Source organism: Rhipicephalus microplus, chromosome 1 (assembly GCF_043290135.1).
Source record: "Rhipicephalus microplus isolate Deutch F79 chromosome 1, USDA_Rmic, whole genome shotgun sequence".
Classification (NCBI taxonomy): Eukaryota; Metazoa; Arthropoda; class Arachnida; order Ixodida; family Ixodidae; genus Rhipicephalus; species Rhipicephalus microplus.
Window position 1 is genome coordinate 92,881,993 of NC_134700.1, and position 22,323 is coordinate 92,904,315.

The 22,323-nt window shown below is 45.9% G+C and overlaps 1 protein-coding gene across 1 annotated transcript in view; it reads right to left on the bottom strand.

Annotated features, from left to right (window-relative positions):
* Positions 1-22,323, bottom strand: part of LOC142765506 (uncharacterized) — a 253,761-nt gene that overhangs the window by 80,484 nt on the left and 150,954 nt on the right. The gene's annotated exons all lie outside the window — the stretch shown is intronic.

Genomic DNA, 22,323 nt, shown 5'->3' on the forward strand with positions numbered 1-22,323 from the left:
ATATTCAAAATATGAAAATATTCAGTTTAACTATGTTAGAAAACTTTTTAAAACTTCGGTGCAATGCTTCGGTGCAATCCTATGACCGGTATTTGTCGCATCAAAAATTTTAGGACGCTTTATTGCATTATAGCGTATTTGGATACTGTTGACATGTGAAAGCCTTCTACTCAGTGCTTGGCTGCAATCTCGAAACCAGTATTTGTCTCATCAAAAAGTGTCAGATGCATTTCGTAAATGCTAAATATTATTCTGCAATCTCAAAACCAGTATTTGTTTCATCAAAAAGTGTCAGATGCATTTCGTAAATGTTAACTAATATTTATACTACCAGCAAAGTGCAAAAGCCTTCAACACAGCACTGATCTGCACTCACAATCCAGCTTTGAAGCCATTTGTGGTGCTGTCCACCGCATGTAAATAAAGATATCACACACTGGAATGATCTTTTTGGTTCGGTTTGTGATACCGTTCTGATGTTTTGTAGGCCCTTTTTCTATTTCTCTCATTCTTTCACCGGGCTCCACTTGGGAGGTAGTCATGATGGTATAGGTTGGCACAATTATTGTGGTACTACAGCTTGTGGGGTCTCGGCGAGGCGAACGCGCGCACCGCCACGCCACGCTCTCGGAGTGAACGGACACAGTTGACACGATCGGTACCAAGCACACCACATACATACATTTATTAACTAATTTAGACGACGATATCGTCCGCCGAATGATACACCAATTTCAACTAACACGCTACCATACAAACAACATAACGCAGGGACACACTAAACACACAATAACATGATAAACACACCCAACACACTAGCACATACCCAAGGCGGCGTCGCCAACGCCTGACCTTACACGCGGGACCCCGGCGCGAAGCCCGCGGTGCCGAGCACCGGGGACCCGCGCCACAGACAACTGTTCGCGGCAGCCGCCACGCGCAGAAGAGGCTCGCTCAACGCTCGCCCACCACCAAGGCCCGCCTTCCGCCAGGGGCCACCACCGGCGCTGCCACTCTACCAACAGTGGTACTCAGAGCGAACACAACGCCATCTATCGCCCGGTGGTGGTCACCACCGAAATAACGCCCTGGGGCGAGACACGTGCGCCACGCGGCGCAGACAACTTTACAGGGGGGGTGTCAGCACCCCCACATTCCCCCAACCTTAAATTAAACCATATCCCGAAATCAGAAATTAGCTACACAAGCTTTAACAAAAAAATGATATCGTACGACCATAATGTCCTTGCACCACGACACCGCCGCTGGTCGACACTGCTGCACTCTCCGGCTAGACTTCACCTCAGTACCGGCCCCGCAACAGCAACGTTGCCGTCGGCGCGACGATCCGTCGCTAGCGCCGACACGTCTTCCAGTTGCGACCAGCACTCACGAGGGCGCCGGACTGCAGGCAGTTGCGCAGGTCCCAGGCATCTTCATCGCCCGAACTCACGACCGCATTCCTGGCCAGCGACGCTGACGATGCGCAGGACAGCCGGCCGTGGATGACATCCCTCCCGCTGAATACATCAACAAAAAACAAAACTCGAAAGAAACAAAGGAGCGCGGCCCAGGGGAGGAAGCTTCAGGCTTTTCAGCCACGTGGTACGGTGGTTAGTACTGCTAGCTAATACATCGGTGGCGGCCGAGACGCCCATCAAAATAAAAACACAAATCACTTTTTCTAACTTGTGCTCACAAGAAAAAAAAGTGAGGGAAGCAGAGCGCAACACCTCAACGCTACGATCCACCTAGTTGTGCCACGTGCGACAGGCGGCTGCGCAGAGCCTTAGGCCTAATGAGTCGCTCGGCAACAACCGGCATCCACCCAGCACCCAGCCTAGGCGCAGGAGAGGCAGCCGCGAGGAGACATCTACTCTGTGAGGTGGCCCTATCGCTCGCCGCACACAGCAGCTTACCGAGCGATCGGCGTCCACCGCCCCGGGCGGTGTCACGACGCCCCGGCGTCGAGCCGCAATACAAGTCAGCAACGACGCCCGGCTCCCTGAGCCCAAAGAGATAGAAGAAGCTATTTACAGAAAATCGGACCACCCATGAGGCTTCCGTACTCACTCGCTTCGGGCCTGGCCTACAAACCACGTGCTCTAGGCCTTGCTCACCCCAGGATGCGGACCGCATGGCTCTCGTCCTAATTCAACAACGTTTTTGAAAACTAACAACAAAAAATAAGAACACTTGCGAGCAAAAAAAAAGAAAGTCAACCTGCCGACAAATTGAAACACGTTACAAAACCAATCCCCTCGCTTCTCAACAAAGCACACCACCGACGCTAGCAAAGAAGTCCCCCCTAGGCCTACTCTACTCCGGCTCTAACAAAATCCCTGTACCGAACCGCAAGAACTGTCGTCCGACACTCCAAGAGCCCCACGTTGGGCAGCCAGTGTGGGGTCTCGGCGAGGCGAACGCGCGCACCGCCACGCCACGCTCTCGGAGTGAACGGACACAGTTGACACGATCGGTACCAAGCACACCACACACATACATTTATTAACTAATTCAGACGACGATATCGTCCGCCGAATGATACATCAATTTCAACTAACACGCTACCATACAAACAACATAATGCAGTGACACACTAAACACACAATAACATGATACACACACACTAACACACCCAACACACTAACACATACCCAAGGCGGCGTCGCCAACGCCTGACTTTCCACGCGGGACCCCGGCGCGAAGCCCGCGGTGCCGAGCACCGGGGGCCCACGCGACAGACAACCGTCCGCGGCAGCCGCCACGCGCAGAAGAGGCTCGCTCAACGCTCGCTCACCACCAAGGCCCGCCTTCCGCCAGGGGCCACCACCGGCGCTGCCACTCTACCAACAGTGGTACTCAGAGCGAACACAACGCCATCTATCGCCCGGTGGTGGTCACCACCGAAATAACGCCCTGGGGCGAGACACGTGCGCCACGCGGCGCAGACAACTTTACAGGGGGGGTGTCAGCACCCCCACAAGCTTCAATGCTTTCATTTGGTATTTATGTACATCACTCATGCAGTACCCATGCACTGGGCCGCAGTATTTGAAAATAAATAGTTATACAATCCGAAGGCGTTCCACGCAGTGCTCAGTTCCAACTTTATGATTGATATGTGCTGCATCAGGAAGTGTCGGGTGTGGTTTATTGCATTGGAGAACACCTTGGCTGTAGACAACATTGCAAATGTTTCTGTGCAGGGTTCAGTTGCAGTCTAATGACGTATATCTGTGACTTCATGAAGTTCTGTGTGCGATTTGTGTTTTTAGAGAATGTTTTGACTACAGACAACGTCCAGAAGTATTCCATACAATATTCAGTGGCAGTCTTTTAAGCGATATCTGTCCCATCATGAAGTGTCAGTGTTAGTTAGTTGCATTAGAGCATATTTCGACTGCAGACAGTGCCCAAAAGCATGCAGTGCTTGGTTCGTATCTTATGTCAATATCTGTTGCATCACTGGGAGCCAACGGTGCTTTCTTGCATTAGAGGAAATTACAGTGCAGTAGTGGTTCACACGCGCACTCCTCACAATGATACGGCAAATGCGAACCCGAGCCGTTTCTCATTGACAGCGCATGTTTCCTTAAGTGATCGTTTATACATCGGCTCGACTGGCCAATGTACATCATACCACAACTGTGTAAGATCACGTAGGTAACACCAACAAAACAACTCAAAAACTTCCTTCCAAATTGTTGCGTGAAGGTTCGCGGGAAACTGGGCGTTTTAAAATATATTTACAAAGCGCCAGCGCGCAAGCCAAGATGGCAAGCGAGAGTGCGATCTACATTAAAATCACGTCGTCTTCCTCGGTGCCTATCTCATTGATCAAGTGGAACATTTTCTCGCAACAAAATCTTGGCATGTGGGTGGAATTTCTATGACTTTCAAAGTAACTTCAATCTGTGAAAACTGACTCTTCGAACGTAGCTGCGCAACACGCCACCTTTGCGCTGCTCGACTTGACTTGCTTGCGAAATTGTTGAGAGCAATGATGGTAGCTCCCACACGTGCCAACTTCAGCTGCCTTGATAGCCTCTTTGTGACGAATGTGTGCTGCCTTCCTCAGTTTACGACAACTCTGACATACCGACATGTAACATCTGTGACCGCCCCAGACCAGAATGCCTGAAGAAGAACACTCGCCGATAAATTTTCGGGGGCATGTCAATTTTTCTCTAGAAATGCACATTCAGTCGTGTTGCTGCTTGGTTTACTTGCCGGTGTTCTGGTATTTGTAATGCCAGTTTCTTGTGTCTTCTAGCTTAATTTCGGTGGATCGCACACGCTTGTGTGTGCGATCCACTGAAACCACTCATCTGTCGGCATACAGATACAATAAATATACATCAGATCAAGCATTTTGAATTAACAGCCGTTAGGAGAACCATTATTTATTAAATTGTATTGAACACATATCCATGCAATGAAAGATCAGTCTATTGAAAAAATGTCGCACTTTTGCAAGACGGTGCATTTTCTGCCACATGCTCTTATTCATTTCCGTTTTTCACTATTCTTGAGTGCACTTGTGTGATATTCCCGATGTATTTGCCATCTCTTCGTGAATTGGCTTTTCTTGCTGTTCATTTCATTCAGAATTCTAACAGCATCTACGACAAGATATACTCCCGAGAATATGTGAGCGGATTGGCTATAAATGTTTGTTCTGAAACAATGGGCAAGACCAGTATTTTGAAAATTTGCGGTTAAGGTATATATACCTGCCGAATGAACAGTTTCGTAAAGGTTCGTCATTAAATTTGCAGTTGTTAGTAAGCGCTCTTTTCCGGGCTATGTTTCTCAGTGTTCCTGTAAGTCACACTTTTTGTCATGCATGCTTTAAATATTCTCTCTTTACAATAATTCCACTGGCCGCGAGCCTGAGCTCACCATAGATTGAAAAAAAAAATTGGTGGTCCTAAAGCTTCGCTCTTAGGAGTTCCTAGTGCGTACTGTACCTAGTGTGTTCCCTGTTCTTAGTACGTACTTTAAACACTTTGTGCATGAAACCTTTTTGAATTCAATATGCACCCACTACGTGTCCTTAAGGAAATAGGCGCAGTAGTGTGTGTATCTTTTGTATTGGGGTGTCGGCGTTCAACCACGGAGCCATTATGATAAACAAATTCTGACGCCCGTTGGCAATGAACGCCTGTACCATGCATTCTTACTGCAGTATTTCATGTTGCATTTTGAAGCACGTATACATGACGCGTGTGTTTGTAAAGCATGAAAGCTACTTTCACTGCATTTCCAAGCAGAGGAAGTTTTTTTTCACAGTTTTCACAAGTGCGGATGGGACCATGTGGAAGAACATCCACTTGCCAAGCAAACGACCCGGGTTTGATCCTCACTCTGACCCAAACAACCCTGATTTGGGCCCCACTTTGCTCCATCATTTTATTATTCATTTTATTTGCATCATTTTTTATTTTTTTGGCAACGCATGAAAGGATAACTTTACGCTCGCAATTAACAAAATTTCAGCGAAACGAGCTCTTCGGTGTTATCGCGCTGAAACACATTGTAACGCGGCCATGAAAGAGCTTGCAAGAAGGAGAAAGAGGAAAAACAGGTCAGGGTCACTGATCTTTCCTTCTGTATTTATATATTGACCGCTTACCGCTCATTGTAAATAAATCCATCATCACATCTGTAACAGTTTAGATAGAGGTGCGGGGTACCCCAACGCTCTGGGCAACCCAGCCAGAGATGACATTCGAAGAGCAGACCCCCGGAATACACTGACATGGCCCAGGTTAACATGCGGATGGACAGCGCTGCTGCATCAACCACTGCCACAGCCCCGGATAAAGCTGGCCGCAAACCAAGACCATCTACTTGCTCGGCAGCTGAACCATGAATTTTCTCTGGTGAAGCCGATGAAGATGTCGATGATTGGTTTAAACTTTACGATAGAGTGAGCCGCTATTAGGAATGGAATACGTCTGCGAAACTAAAGAATGTAGCATTTTTATCCCGCCGGCACGACCCTTTTTTGGTTCGAAAATCATGAACACGTCTTCACCAATTGGAAAATATTTGTCGAGGAACTAAAAGCGTGCTTTGAGGACATGAGTTCAAAGAAAAATAAAGCGGAACAAACACTATCGCGTAGAGCTCAGTTGACTGGCGAAACGTGTACGACATACAACGAAGAAGTCTTGAAGCTCTGTGGGATCGTAAATGCCTGACGAAGGCAAAGCAGATGCTCATTACCAATGCTACGTTGTCGCTTGCTCTGAACCACGACTGTGCTAGATGTTAGTGCGTCGCGTCGAGTGCATACCGCCAAGTGGAGAGGAATATTTCAAGAGACACCGCCAGTATGCAGCTGCAAAATCACGCAGGCCAGCGAAGTCATCACCTCGGCAGGCTGCTGCGGAATATCCTCCAACACCCACATGGCGTGTTCTTAAAGGCTACTATCAGGTGTCACAAAGTGCTCCTGCAGAGGGCTACGCAACATCGCGTACCACTGCTCCCATTATTGTAAAACGAGAACTGCCCTTTTGCTACTCATTTGGCCTTGGAGTGCATATTTCGCGCTTCAACCTCAGCCAGCCGATAGCATCACGTTTTTCAACTTCCCCGGCTCGTTAGCATGAAACGTCGATTTATACGCCTGTAATCCACCTTCCAAGGCATGTACCTAACAGGTTGCGCAAAGACTCCTCAGCCTCCTAAAGAAGCCATACTCCGCCTCTGACACGATCACACCATTCGCCGTCCCCACACTGTAGGTCGTTCACCTTCCCCATACCAGTTGGGAAACTACCTCTTGCGACCGATGGAGGTGCTGTCGTGGGATGATCCGATTCGCCAATTCCTTCTTCTGCTGTGGTGCTAAGGAAAAAAAGTGTGTGTGTGTGTGTGCGTGCGTGCGGGCGTGCGCGCGCGTGTGTGTGTGTGTGTGTGCGTGCGTGCGCGCGTGTGTGTGTGTGTGTGAGTGTGTGTGTGTGTGTGTGTGTGTGTGTGTGTGTGTGTGTGTGTGTGTGTGTGTGTGTGTGTGTGTGTGTGTGTGTGTGTGTGTTGACCCATTTCGGTTATTTCAAGGACTGTTTTTTGAGGCCACAAAGGTGTGTTCACGTGGGATCGTAAACTTTTTTGCAGCATTGTAGGGGCAATTTGTCACCCAGTTGGTCTTTGTTCAGTTCTTCCTAAGATTGTAGGACGATGTTTCAGAGCCAAATTCACTGTGTTGGCTCTTGAAACTCACGATGTACATTTAGATATCAGTCTCCTTCACAAACGCGGTGCCACTCTCGACTGCCGAACTGGAGAAATTCTTTTACAAAGCACTTTGCTAATGCCGGCATTGGCATGAGTCAACCTGACCTCATCGACATGTATTCGTTGTCTAACGACGTCTCGATCTCTTTTCGGGCGGCAGTACTTCTTCCCATGCGCTCTTAACGCGTCCGGTTTGAACCCTGCACCAAACTTGTTGCGCCCGTTTGCACTAATGCTAGTGGAAAGAATGTGCTGGTGTCGTGGTGCATTATTCGGGTCATCGACGGACATGCTTTTTTGTAGACCGTCAACGCTTTCATAGAGCACTTTGCTCTCCCTGCCGGGCTTAAATGGGAACGTTTGAGAAGGAGGCCATGATTGACGTCAGAATAGTTGCAGGGTCCACAGGCACCACTCATACGTCACCGAACTACATTGCCGAATTGCGACGTATAATTAACAATTTGATGTTCTTATCCAAGCTTGGGTGTTCGCGAAGATGTACTTGCACATAACGTGACCATCTTTGATTTCACAAGACGAGCGTTGTTCTACGTGGCTGTAAACCGTACGCATTACCGAATTAAAACGGGACATGGTATGCCAATACGTCAAAAATGCTATCGCGTATCCCCTTCGGAAAGCAAAGCTGTCACCGAACAAGGTAACGACATGCTGATGAAAGACGTTATCCAGGAGACATGCAGTCCCTGAGCTGCTCCTGGTATACTCGTAAAAAAGAAAGACAACTCGAGAATACTTTAACAGGTGTGATGCTCACTGTGTGAGCTAAAGCTAAGCTTCAAACGCCATTATAGTGTCAATTTGCACTTTTTGACAGTTGTCAGTATTCCGAACGGGCTTTCTTTTACCATGATAGCATTAAAAAGCTTGTTTCACGAAAAACTCATGCGTCAGCGTTGGTGCTTTTGGTCGTCACTGAAGAATCATCATCTTTTCCGCGTCCGAAAAATTGTGCAAGATGAAAACGAAATGAATACTACAATTTCATTTCGATTGAAAATCGGAACCAGGCTGTTTGCTCTTCAAGGAGGCATTTTACCAAAGAACAAGAAAACATATGATTGTGGTATGGTGAGAGGAAACTACTTAACGCACGGATTAACAAATAGAAGAAGCATAGTATCACGCCACGCGTTAAAACATGTCCTTTGCGCAATGAGACAGCGTTTTAAACGCCTGCCCATTACACAGTGACACGACATTATTAATCATTAGTTGCCAAACCATAAACAATGTGAGCATCTGCGCGAAATTGGCCCCGCCGCGGTGGTCTAATGGCTAAGGTACTCGGCTGCTGACCCGCAGGGCGCGGGTTCGAATTCCGGCTGCGGCGGCTGCATTTTCGACAAAGGCGGAAATATTGTAGGCCCGTGTGCTCAGATTTGGGTGCACGTTAAAGAACCCCAGGTGGTCTCAATTTCCGGAGCCCTCCACTACGGCGTCTCTCATAATCATATAGTGGCTTTGGGACGTTAAACCCCACATATCAATCAATCAATCAATCTGCGCGAAATTGCATGTTCCCTTATAGACGCGTATAGTTGACCCATCGCGTGATATGCTAAAATAATTAAGGTGGAATGAACACTCAACAACTGTATTTTCGGTAAACATTGTTGGACAGTTTAAATAAGTCAATGACAGGCGCACAGTCGTTGCCTTCAATAATGAATGGATGAGGCATCCTAGAGAACTGAAGCTAGACTAGCGATTGAGAAGGCGGTGCTCACGGCACCTAATTACGCTATTGCACTCTATTGGTAAAATCGAGGTTAAGCGTTCTTCAGGTGTTTTGCAATTGAAAAATTACAGATTAGTCGAAAAGAAATGGAAGTCGAAAAGTAGTGCAAATCATAGGTCACTTGTGTTTTTGCATTGTTAGATGAAGCATCGAGAGATAATAGACATTGATGCCAAGCAAAGATGAGGAATTGTTCTTAGCAGTATTTGTAAAGGCTGCATTCAGTTTACTACTAAAAATTCATAATTTCTTCCTTTTAATGCAACCCTGAGTAGTATGCGAAGTAATCATTGTTCGACCTGAAGCTCTGTGAAGAGGTGCTCTTTATTTATCACCCCAGGCGTTCATGGTAGGGCACAAAGCCTTTTTTCTAGCCCTCGCTTCCACTGCCCTCATGTTCATGTATTCGCTTGTAATACAACGCTGTGTGTGTGCGAGACATAGAGGAGTAAGCGCTTTAGTTATAAAGAGCAGCGAAGCGCCGCTAGTGGTCTCCACTCATACCAGAGCACGCGCCAAAGTTCAGTTGAGTGAGCCCTCTAATGCATAGCCGTGCAGTGGGCGCTTCGAGCTCTAGCGTAGCTACGACGATGCACAAGGAACAAGCCTCGATGAAAAGCGGCTTCGCATTTATTAACATTCTATATATGATTCACTTCATCATAGCCTGTTAGCTCTCACTGATACAAGTGACTAAGACAGACACCTGTCAAACAATGAAATGAGCGAGGGAGTATCTACAATTGAAAAATGTCTCACACAAGTACGGATGTGACTATCCTAACTTCGAAAACGACGGTCATTGATACAAATTCTATCTTGAATGACACGTATATAAATGCCGAGGCGCTTCGGCGCTTCACATATTGATGATTGATATGTGGGGTTTAACGTCCCAAAACCACATATGATTATGAGAGACGCCGTAGTGGAGGGCTCCGGAAATTTTGACCATCAGGGGTTCTTTAACGTGCACCCAAATCTGAGCACACGGGTCTACAACATTTCCGCCTCCATCGGAAATGCAGCCGCGGCAGCCGGGATTCGAACCCGCGACCTGCGGGTCAGCAGCCGAGTACCTTAGCCACTAGACCACCGCGGTGGGGCGGCGCTTCACATATTACGAATAGCCGACGCTCTGATGGCGGATCTCGGTGTACAGCATGCATTGCTCGCCGCGAATAGTTTGCGTTCTCTGGAAACACGTTCGGCCAAATAAATTTTGCATCTTGGACACGCCGACTTCTGCCTCCGTCAATATCATGACGTCGCCACAATACTAAAGGAACAGGAAGTTCCTCGTAAAAAGAAAAAAGCCGAGCCTAATGGTGCAGTGGTAGTACGGTGCCTACATCTTTGCTCCACGCTTTTTCGAACCCTAAAGTGTGGCGACGTTTACGATGCAACGTTGGCTGCCAACAATTTCGCATCCACATGGGCACTGCATGGCCCCATATTTTACCGCTTATGAAGAAGAATAAGTTCACTGAAGACACAAATCTCGCTTAGCCCCTGCATAAAGAACGTATAGCTGGTCCCGGCAAAGAAGGCATTGGCTATTCTAATTACACTTTTTATTTATGATTTATTATTTGTCCGTCAAAAACTTTAAACACTATTTCAATTTTCCGTGAGTTTGTATAAACAACCCCACATCTTGTCAGCTCCAGAAATGGCTTACACAATGCAGAGAATGTGTCTATTTTGAAAAAAAAAATCACTGCACCCTGCTCTGCAAACGGTTTCCGAATATGGCATTCATCGACTTCATATGAAATGTGGGTAACTAATTATTTAACGTGTTTATAATGTATTTCGGACACTTAGCGTTGCGGAAGCCTTCCCTCGCATTCATCGTGCGTTAGAGCATTAGTATACAAAGTTTGCAGACTTTATGAAGCGCATCCAACTGAAGAGTGCTAAGAATTTGGTTTAGTGGTATTAGCGCTGCAACGTGAATAAAGCTGCGAGTGGTGTCGTAGTGGAGGTATTTTTGGGCATTTTCTAAAGACACACGGTCTTTGAAATTCACCTATGTGGTAAAATACATAGGCCGCTAGCATTATTGATTTCCCTATATGCGACCGCCTTGGCCTGGTTGACACCCATCTTTTTGGTCACAAGCCAATCATCTTATTTATTGGGTCACTGCCGCGGCACTTGTATTATATTACTTTTGACGGAATTGGTAATTAATATATTGGTAATTTTTACTATTTATTGCCACAAAATTGAGCCTGACAAATCATTTGTGTGTGTGTTTGTGTGTGCTTGTGCGTGCGTGCTTGCGTCTGTGTATGCGTTTGCGTGCAGATGTGGGCGTGTCTGCGTGTGTGCGTGTGAGCACACGCGCAAGTGTGACGCGTGTATGTGGGAGTGCATTTGCATGTGCAAAAGCTGTATGGGCTTATCGTACTTTTTTTAGCTGTCATGTAAATAAACTTGGTGTTCTTTGTTAAAACATGTTATCTTGTTGATTAGAAAACGAGGAATTTCGAAAAATAACTGTCTGACAGTCGGGGCCCTGCCGCTTTCCATTCATGAACTGTAAGTCGATGCGATAGTGCTTCACTGCATCTGAAATAACATCAACCTAAAGAAATACCCGACTCGTTCATTACATCTTTATTATTTTTGAAGACTATTTTATATTAAAAACTGGCAATATGTGCCGCATAATTTTGCAGTCATAATTTTTAAAATAACAAGCAAAGTGCGTAATTTGAAATACTCAAAATAGATATTTATTAGCGAGCCAAAAGCCATGATGTGTGACACTCAAACAGCGAGGTCTTTTTCGTGAGAAAGATTTCGAACTATACCTTATGAGGGTGTGACGGAACTTGAATAAAGATGCGTCAAAGGCTCATACAAAGATGAGCATACAAACAGTACTGCTGAAGTATCCATTGCAAAAGACGAAGACAAAGTACAAAAAACACGCCATATGTTCAAAAGAACAGAAAAAAAATACCAAAAAAACAATTTCAACATTTACGTTAACCTGGGCATTCTACGTAATGCCCTATAACTAAAAAAATTACAAAGCAGCGACGCAGTAAGCCACTTTTGGGCCATAAGTATACTGCGCGAAAAACAAACAAACAGAAGAAAACAAGAAGTAGAGAAAAGGGACAGACAAGTGCGGACTATCAACTGAAGCTTTAGTGCAAGACCTAGGCAATATATACAGGAAAAATTAAAAAGCAAGGGAGGGGAAAGGGGGAGGGGAAAGGCACGAAGGGCCAAATCAACAAAACCTGGGCATCAGAAAAGCACGCACGTCACGAAAAACCAAGAACTCTCGGGCACATGCATCAACAACATGCCATTGTAAACATTTAGTAGCATGTGCATGCATGCTTATGCGCTTGATAATGAATCAGTTTTATTTCAGTTGACATAGAAAGTTACAGTTCACTCTGGAGATTGAAAGTTAATCAAGATACCAAGTCACAAAGGAAGGGGAATGCCTGTAGTCAGGACAAGGAACACATGATTGGACCTTGCAGGCACGCGAGCAATGCGTTGCCGAATGCCGACCCTTATCTAAAGAAATTAAGGCAGCTATGCCGTTTAGCTGAAGTAACAACTGTAAACGGTGGAGGTTTCTCCTCGTTTCTCCTGGTAGACTTCCTTTTCTCGAATGTTCCAAGGTTATGGTGGTCATTTTATTGCTATCCTACTGTTACACGGCAATGCATCCACATCTCCCCTCATTATGTCCCTCCTCCCCATTCTCCATTATTTTTTCACTATACTCGCTGTACCATCCTATATGTGGCCATGTTATGCTTTTTTTTTCACTCTTTGTTTATTTCCACTGATATCTCTCTGTCTTGCCATCATCATCAGCCTGAGTATTTCTACTGCAGCACAAAGGCCTCTCCCATATTCCGCCACTAAACCTAGTCCTGTGCTTGTTGCTGTCACATTGTTCACTAAAACTTCCTAGTCTCATCTACCTGCCTGATAATCTCTCTCCCCCTCACCCACTTGCCTTTTTTGAGAATTCAGTCAGTTACCCTTAATGACCAGCGGTTATCCTGCATACGTGCTACGTGCCCGGCGCAATTCGATTTCTTCTTGATTTCAACTATTATACCTTTAACACCGGTTTGTTCCCTGACCCAGTGTGCTCTTTTGTCTCTCAAGGCTACCCCTGTCATTTATCTTTCCTCACTCGCTGTGTTGTCCTCAATTTATTCTGAATCCTCTTTTCAAGCCTCCCGGTTTCTGCTTCGTAGGTAAGTGTCAGCAAGATGCCACGCTTATATACATTACTGTTGAGGGTTAGCGTCCGATTATCATTCATGATTTCAGATTGCCTGCTGCATGTGACACCCCATTCATATTCTTCCAGTTATGTGAATCTCGGGGCTCGGCTCCACGGTTACTGCCTGTTCAATATAGGCATATTGTTTTACAACTTCGAGCACACTGTTACGTATCTCAAAGCGTTGTTCTTTTCAGGGGTTGCTATATATTACTTGGGGTTTTCATGCACATAATTTTAAAACCTGCCTTTCTGCTCTCCTTGTATAATTAAGTAATTATGAATTCAAATTTGTCCACTCAGTTACTCAGCATTGCTATGTCATTGGCAAAGAACATGTTAGTAAAATTCTCTCCGTTAACTCTTTTTCCTAAAAACTCCCCTTCTCGCCTTCTGAAAACCTCCTGTAAGCCCGAGATGAATCAATTTGGGGAGATTATATCTTCTAGTCTTACACCCTTCTTATTGTTATTCTGTCGCTTTACCTATGAACCACTGAGAACGTAGTTTATCCTCTGTAGTTGTGTATAAGCAGAGTCCATGAATACTTTTATTGGTCAGGAAAATTCCCCACAACTCAGTAGTAGAGCTTTGTGCACTGCAATTGCAGCGCCGCATCACCACCCGGCGGCCTCCGCTTAAGCGGAGGGCCGGGTTGTGATGTGGCCTCGTTGTGGGCCGCTTCTTTCTTGTACAGCTTAGCGGGCGGACATTTACAACAGCTAAGGCAATCTTCAAATAAGACTGCGAACTCTTCGAGCAGCTTTCTTTTTAGCCATCTTCTGCTTGAATGAATACACGCAAGGAAGATACATTTCTTCTAAAAGTGGCAAGCCAGCTTCACGAAGAGCTTGAATATAGTTTTGGTCACGCAGTAGTGGTCCGTCACAATCAATGACTGCTAGCGAACTATCTATTCGCGCCTTCTGTTCTACGCTCATGGCGACATTGGCCACCACTGGAAGAGAACCGAGAAAGCAAGATAACCGAAGGGGTATATTTTTTTCTAGTTTTGGCTAGTATTTACAGTTTTTTTGAAGAATTTTTCTTGAACCACACTAACTGGCGATATTCATATCGATCAGCATCAACAGTTTCCTGCTGCCTCAGATAAGGCTCCGTTCGAAGGGCCGCGTTCTTGCCTGATCAACATTGTTCTCGGCAGATAAGTGGAAAAGGATTTCTTCCTGACTGTCCTCTTCATCAGACACCTTTATGAGCGCGTATGATCTCTTGGGACATGGTGCCTGTGCTGAAACATCGTAGCGAAGCGTCCTCCTCTAGTGCCGCTATTGCGGCACACCTTCCTGACGTGTCCGAGTGGTTCCGAGTGGTTTGAGCCACATCTCCAGCACGAATGATGCACTGCTCCCGTGTCGTACCCACTGCCTCTTTTTTGTACTCTGCTACGGCGCCTTTGAACCAAATGCACGTTACCACGTCGCTCTTGCCGGGTGTATCTTTTTTGGATTGGTCGTTACGGTCGGCTGCTTCTGAGGAAATTGCGAATTCCTCAGCTTCCAACACAGTGAGCTTTTTTTCTATCAGCGGTAATCGCCCAGTCTAATCATTGCGTATGCCCCACATTATCATGTTCAGGAGATTGCGGGTCCAGGCAAATAAAATAATAAAGGAAAGCGCTGTTCTATTTGAGGTCTAGTAATAAGCGTTGATGAGTATGTAACAATTCATCTAGTTACTCTGCCACCAGTCTGCTTCAGTAGCTGCATCAAAAGAACCACTATGAGGTACGTTATACACGGACAGTAAGTTTTTCATTGTGTTTGATTTGAGTGAAGAGAAAATACTTTTCATGTTTGTGCTAGAATGCATCACGTCGAACAATCGTCGAACATAGTAGTGTATCCACAAAAGTAATCCTCTGCAGCAATACGCAGCATTATGAAGGTAAATAATCATCAGATGTCTACTCAGGAGGCCAGCACAAATGCGCAGCCGAAGTTTCCAGCTATTTCGAAGAACACGTTGTGGGCGACGTGCCATTGGGGTTTTTGTGTATATTCCTACACATTGTGAAAGAAAGGGTCAGGGGCAAACCACCATAGCACCTATGCGTGTCGGAGCACCACCTGCTTCACAGACTTTCACTTTCACTTTATTTCCTTAAAGACCCCGCAGGGGGGTGTTACATAAGGGGTGGGTTGTACAACAAAGATACAAAAGCCACAGGTTAACATTGCAGATGCATTGACACACTTTGAATAAAACGTGATGGACAGGTGATTGAAACAACATCGTGGGGAAGGTCATTCCATTCTTTGGCGGCGCGGCAGAGAAATGATGCAGAAAATGTTGAGGTGCCAGATCGGGGTCGGAAGACTTGAAGTGGATGGCCAGTGCGGGGAGAAATGCGTGCGGCGGGAGCGATGTAAGGTGGTTGTTGGAGTGAGCTGTGATACAACTTGTGGTACAGTGACAACGTAGCAATTCTGCGGCGAAGTGAAAGACTTAATAGACCGGATTCATTTTTAAGAGATGAAACACTGACATCGTAAGAATAAGAAGAATGAATGAAGCGAGCGGCACGATTTTGAACTGCTTCGATAGCGTTGATCAGATAAACTTGGTGAGGGCTCCAGATGGGTGATGCGTATTCAAGTTTGGACCGGATTAGCGACTGATAGGCCAGAAGACGAACGTGATATGGTGAGTGACGTAGGTGACGTTTTAGAAATCCTAATGATCGGTTGGCTGATGAAATCATGTTAGTGATATGCGTTCGCCAGGAAAGATCAGGGGTTAATGTTACACCAAGATACTTATAGGATACGGCTGTTTCGACTGGTATGTTAGAAATTTCATAGGAAAATTGGAGTGGGTTTTTGCGGCGGTGGAAGGAAACTAATTTGCATTTGTTAGGATTAAGGGTCATAAGCCAATGGTCACACCAGTTTAATACTTCATTAAGGTCATTCTGTAGTGCTGCTTGATCAAAAGTGTTGGTTATTTTGCGGTAGATGACACAATCATCTGCAAACATACGAAGGTTGCAGGATAAATTGTTAGGTAAGTCGTTAATGTAGATTAGGAACAAAAGCGGGCCAAGGACAGATCCCTGTGGCACTCCAGACCTAACAGGAAGAGAGTTAGATTTGACGTTGTTAACGAAAACAAACTGAGAGCGGTTAGTCAGAAATTGAGCAATCCAATTAAGAAGTTCAGCTGGTAGATTTATTTGAGAAAGTTTTTTTAGTAGGCGCTGGTGTGGAACTTTGTCGAAAGCTTTAGTGAAGTCAAGAAAAATAGCATCAGTTTGGAGGTTACCATCGAGGTTAGCATGCAGGTCGTGAAGGAAAAGGGCTAGTTGGGTTTCGCATGAGCGGCCTTTTCGAAATCCGTGTTGAGAGGAATGAAAAAAATTGTTAGAATCAAGAAAATGCATGATATGAGTGTATATGACATGTTCCATGAGTTTGCAACATACACTGGTTAATGATATGGGGCGATAATTTAACGGGCAGTCTCTTTTACCTGTCTTGTGAACCGGAATGACCTTCCCACACTTCCAGTCGAGAGGCAGAATACCTGAGGAAAGTGACTGGGAAAACAGCAAAAACAAAAACTCGGCTGATATGTGCTTTGTGTTCTTTAACAGCTTGGATGTAATTTCGTCGGTACCCGCCGAGGATGAGAGTTTCATTTTTTCTATTAAAGACAGGATACCATTGAAACCTATGTTAAAGGGTGGCATTTCAGGCAGATTAACAGAGACTAATTCTGTTTCAACGGGGTCAGATTCATTCGTAAACACAGACGAAAAGGCGGCATTGAATATATTGGCACATTCTGAACAACTTAATTCTTGACCCGTATCATTAGTAAGGGTGATGGGGGGCGTGTTAGGAGGGTTTATTATTTGCCAGAAACGCTTCGGTGAATCAGCAAGAATTTTCGGAAGTTCCGTATGAAAAAATGAGTACTTGGCGTTGCGCACTTCACTTAAATATGCTTTTTCGACAACCTTGTATTTTTCCCATGCAGAATCAGTGTTTTTATTCTTCGCAGCCCGAAAGAGGCGTTTCTTCTTATTTTCAAGCCTTTTTAATGTTTTAGTAAACCAAGGTTTTTGGCGGGTGGGACGAAAGCTTATTTTAGGGATAAATTGGTCAGCTAGCTGGTTTAACTTGTTTTTGAAGATTAACCAGTTATCGTTGATGGGTCGCTCCCAGAAGCCATCACGGAACGTCGGAAGAAAAACTTCAAGTTCTCGGGTGATGGCCGCGTAGTTACCCTTGTCATATAACCTAATAGTTTTAGTGCAGGCTTGGCGCATTTGAGGAACGAAGGTAAAATTAGCGTGAATGACCTTATGGTCACTTATTTCATCAAGATATGTTATAGAAGAAAGGCTCTCAGGATCAGTTGTTAAGATTAGGTCAATAATGTTAGCAGTATCTCGAGAAACACGTGTAGGTTGTGTTATCAACTGAGTGAGATTAAAGTTGAGGCAAACATCAAGGAAATCGTTGGCCTCCTTAGCATTGGGTGCTGATGAAGTTAGATTACACCAATCAATGTTAGGAAAATTGAAGTCCCCCAGGAGGAGGACGTGAGCATTTGGGTATTTGGTCGTAAGTTCGGCTAAAATACCATTAAGCTGGCGCGTGAAATCCGGGCTACTTTTGGGAGGCCTATAACAAACACCTAATAGTACGGAATGTGGTACGGAACGAAAAAGCAACCACAATATTTCTAGGTCGGAATCAATGTTTATAAGGGAGCATGAAAGTTGTTCGTTAGTAGCAATCAGGACGCCGCCGCCCCGGGTGCCGGGACGATCTTTTCGAAAAAGATTAAAGTGAGGCAAGTCGGTCAAAATTTCGCTGTCGGTGACGTCAGAGGTCAACCACGTTTCAGTTAGTATAAGTAGGCTGCTGTTAGATGAAGATACAAGGTCGGACACGTGGTCTCGTTTGGAAAGATAGCTACGTATGTTGGTGAAAATGACCGAAAAAGAAAGATTGGCTTTGTGACCAAAGACGGGACAATTAGAAGATCTGGGGCGTGAAGGCAACTGCTACGAGCTTTCTTCTACATTTTCAGTTGCCTCGTTAAATACGTATCGTTTGGAGCCCATAAAAAGGGTCTTATACCGTAAAAGAAAGGGACCTGATTTTACTTTAGCAAAAGCCAGTAGGTGCTTCCGTGCGTTCCGGACCCGATGCGAGAAATCCTTCCCGATGCTAAAATCTGTATGTTTAAGCTGGGGGCCCTTAGCAAGGACGGCTTCCTTGGTTTTGAAGGATGTAAACTGCACTATAATGGGCCGACACCGGCCTTGCGAGTGGCGGCCAAGACGGTGGGCACGCTCGACATCCTTGGATTCGACAGTTATTTTTAGGTGGTCCCTACAAAACCCAGTAATACGCTCCTCAGACTGCGCATGCGTTTCGGATGGCTTGTCGTCCGCTAGGCCGTAAAACAACAAGTTGTTTCGTCTGGAACGATTCTCCGCGTCGTCCAGTCGAGCCTCCAGTACAGAGACCTGGGTAGCTGTCTGGGAGGTGGCAGTGGCCATGGCGTCAAGATCGGATCGGAGTGTATCGACACTACTGTAGTGGGATTCTAGACTATCGATTCTCTTGCCAAGTTCAGAAATGGCTTTATCAGTGGTAGAGAGCTGGCTTTTTAGGATTTGTACATCGCTAATGAGCTGGGATTGACCGGAAGACAAGCTTTTTAGTTCAGTCATTATTTGCTCAAGGGTGGTCGGACCAGGGTTAGTTTCAATATCTCCACCCAACAGTAACAGCAGAGAAAACACAATGTTCATACAATCAAAAATAATGCAAACACAGCACTGGGGGCTCGGTAGCTGAACAAGGCATCGGTTGCTTGTTTTTTTTAGCAAAAATACAGTGATGATTACTGACCTGCATCACGAACAGAAGTGGATTAGACTGCGTCGTGGCACAGCCACCGAGCCCACAGAGCGCGGCCGGCTGGTGGGGGGGATTTATACGCCGTGCGCTTGTTGAAGTCGATGACGGTGAAGCTGTGAGAGCTCTTTCGAGCGTCCAGTTTCCGGACTGCAGCGTTAATAGGGCAGTGGTGGCCAATGCTGGAAATAGGTGCCAGTAATCTGCGTTGACGGACCTTGACGGGAAAGGGTTGCTTGCATCGATGCGTGATACCGGGCCCAGAAGAACGGGTACGAGCAAGCAGCTGATAGCGCGTACGAAATCCTGCATCACGAACAGAAGTGGATTAGACTGCGTCGTGGCACAGCCACCGAGCCCACAGAGCGCGGCCGGCTGGTGGGGGGGATTTATACGCCGTGCGCTTGTTGAAGTCGATGACGGTGAAGCTGTGAGAGCTCTTTCGAGCGTCCAGTTTCCGGACTGCAGCGTTAATAGGGCAGTGGTGGCCAATGCTGGAAATAGGTGCCAGTCATCTGCGTTGACGGACCTTGACGGGAAAGGGTTGCTTGCATCGATGCGTGATACCGGGCCCAGAAGAACGGGTACGAGCACGCAGCTGATAGCGCGTACGAAATCCTGCATCACGAACAGAAGTGGATTAGACTGCGTCGTGGCACAGCCACCGAGCCCACTTGGTCTTAACACAATCTCTGACTCAGTCCCTCCATCCTCAGAGCTGGAACTATGGCGCCAGAAGTTATGAATGGAGCCACTGTCTCGTAATATGAACCCCGAACAACGTCCCAGCCGTTGGTAAGCACGTACTACTGGCATTCAGGCGTGTCACTCCGATCACCCAAGCGTATTCTATATAGACGTCTCGGGTCCTTCCACTTTTTGTCATTACAGGGCTGCTGTTATCACAGAGGGCAGCCACGTCGATGGCCTCTCATTTAGAGGCGACAGCGCAACTCATGCAGAGGAGGTTGCCGTTGCTTAGGCCAACTCTCACCACACTGCTCACATTATCTTAGCAGACTTCCGCGCAGCCTGTCCTCGATACATCCCGAGTTACATCACCTCTCATTGGCTGCTCATCTCCTTCTCGACGTGTGTCGGGCCACCCAAGATTGTCGCCGCCATGGCGGAAGGGGCTCACGACGACGCGCATATATATATATATATATATATATATATATATATATATATATAAATGGCCGGGGCAAGTGAGAACCACGTTTTTATTATGTTAGCCCTAAATTGAGAATAATTAAAACATCTTACCGCATCTTGTTCCCATTATGTGTTCCTGTTGAATTAGCTGCATTATCGTAAAGACATCAGGACGGAAACAGACGAAAAAATTCAAAAGCGCGAGAATGCAAGCAGTTGTGTTCGTATTTTGCAGCATTTCGTCGCTCATTTCGTGTCACGGTTTTATTTTATTCACCTAATATATGCTCGCTCATTTGCCAGCACTGAAGTTACAGTCACTGAAATTTCAGAGAGGCTCTAGTCCACTGTTGTTAGATCGCACAAATGCTAAGTATATTTCGTGGCTGTTGCATCTGATACTGTTTTGTATGAATACTATAGAGGTGTTTAGAGCAGGTGAAAACTCTATCTTATTTTGTGTTAAAAGATCCGTGGCAACTTCCATTGCTGAGGTTACTTATTCTAAATGAAATGATTGAATCTGAAGCAACGTTTTTGAAACGACATACTCACAGTTACTGTAATAATTTTGGATGCATTAGAAAGATGTAGCTCTTCAAGATCTGGTGGTTGTGATCTTGTAAGATCCAAGTAAAATGTGCTCACAATTCTTACTTTCGCGGAAACTGATCGGTGTGCAAGGTTTCATCTCGGGTAAGACAACACCAAAACTTTGCAAGGGCTGCAGGTATCTAAAAGCAAGGTCGCTATTTATTTGGTGTGCACACGCCAAACGAATAATAAAAGAAGGTTTCGTGGGTGACACAAAGATGCACGCGCTCAATCAAAACTATACCGCAAGCGCGCCACGCATGCGATTCTGTGGGTGCTCACAAAAACGCCCCCCGCCCCCCCCCCCTCTGGTGGCGCCACAGCGGTGGTACGGGAACCAATCTGATCACGCTGGTTTTGGAGCACGTACCCATGCGCTCTTTTATCCAGCAGCCGTTTTACAGAAAATAGACAACTGCTGTACAATTGTCGAATGGGCTCTGCCTTTCTGAGACAACCATTGGTTGTGCGAAAGCGGTAGAGCTTGCTAGCTTAATACACTTAAAGCACCTTACTGAGAGCCCAGCAAGTGTTTTATTCTGCTGATGGCTGTAGGCTTCTCGTCGCTGCTCTGTGTAATTAGATTGGTGCTGCTAGTTCGTGCTGAGCGTTTATACGTACAGGTCTTGCAAGCAACACCCACTGACAAGTTAGCATAAAGAGGTGTTACGCTACGTTCGAAATCATGAGTGCGATTCCCACATACGCCAGCAGCATTTCCACGGGAGCAAAACGCAGTGGCAGTGCACTCAATTTGGGTGCAAGAATGATAGACAGGGCGTGTTGGTGTTGCATATTTCAAGCGTACGGAGGTATAATGTTCAATGTAAACAGAGTGATGCTCGGTGTGTGTGCACCCTTTGTCAGTTGTCGTCTCGCGTTATGCACTTCTAATACATTAAAGTACGTGTTGAAAAAAACCCAGGTGGCCGGAACCAATCTGGAGTCTCCAATCACGGTGTGCCTCCTAAACGTATAATTGTTTTTGGCGCGTAAATTGTGTCATTGCATGCGGAGACGCGGGTGATATGCAGCTGCCGCTATGAAAACAAGTTGAAAAAAAACCAAGGCAGATATAAAATTTTCGATGGTTTCGTGAAATTCGACGCAATATCAGGGGCAAATCTCGGCGCAACTCAAAACATTCTAGATCCCAGTGGGTATTTGTGATATAACGACAACCAAGGTCGCTGTCAAAGCAACATAATCGACATTCAAATCAGTCCAAACGTTGCGTGATGAGGCGTGGATATTATCCGAAATAAAACAAGTGCTGCAAAAAACTTTGACAGTCGAAGCGGACATAAACTAATTTTGTGTGCATCATTACACTTTCAAAGGAGGTGCAAAAAATCAATGGTGTCATTCAACTTACGATACGACCT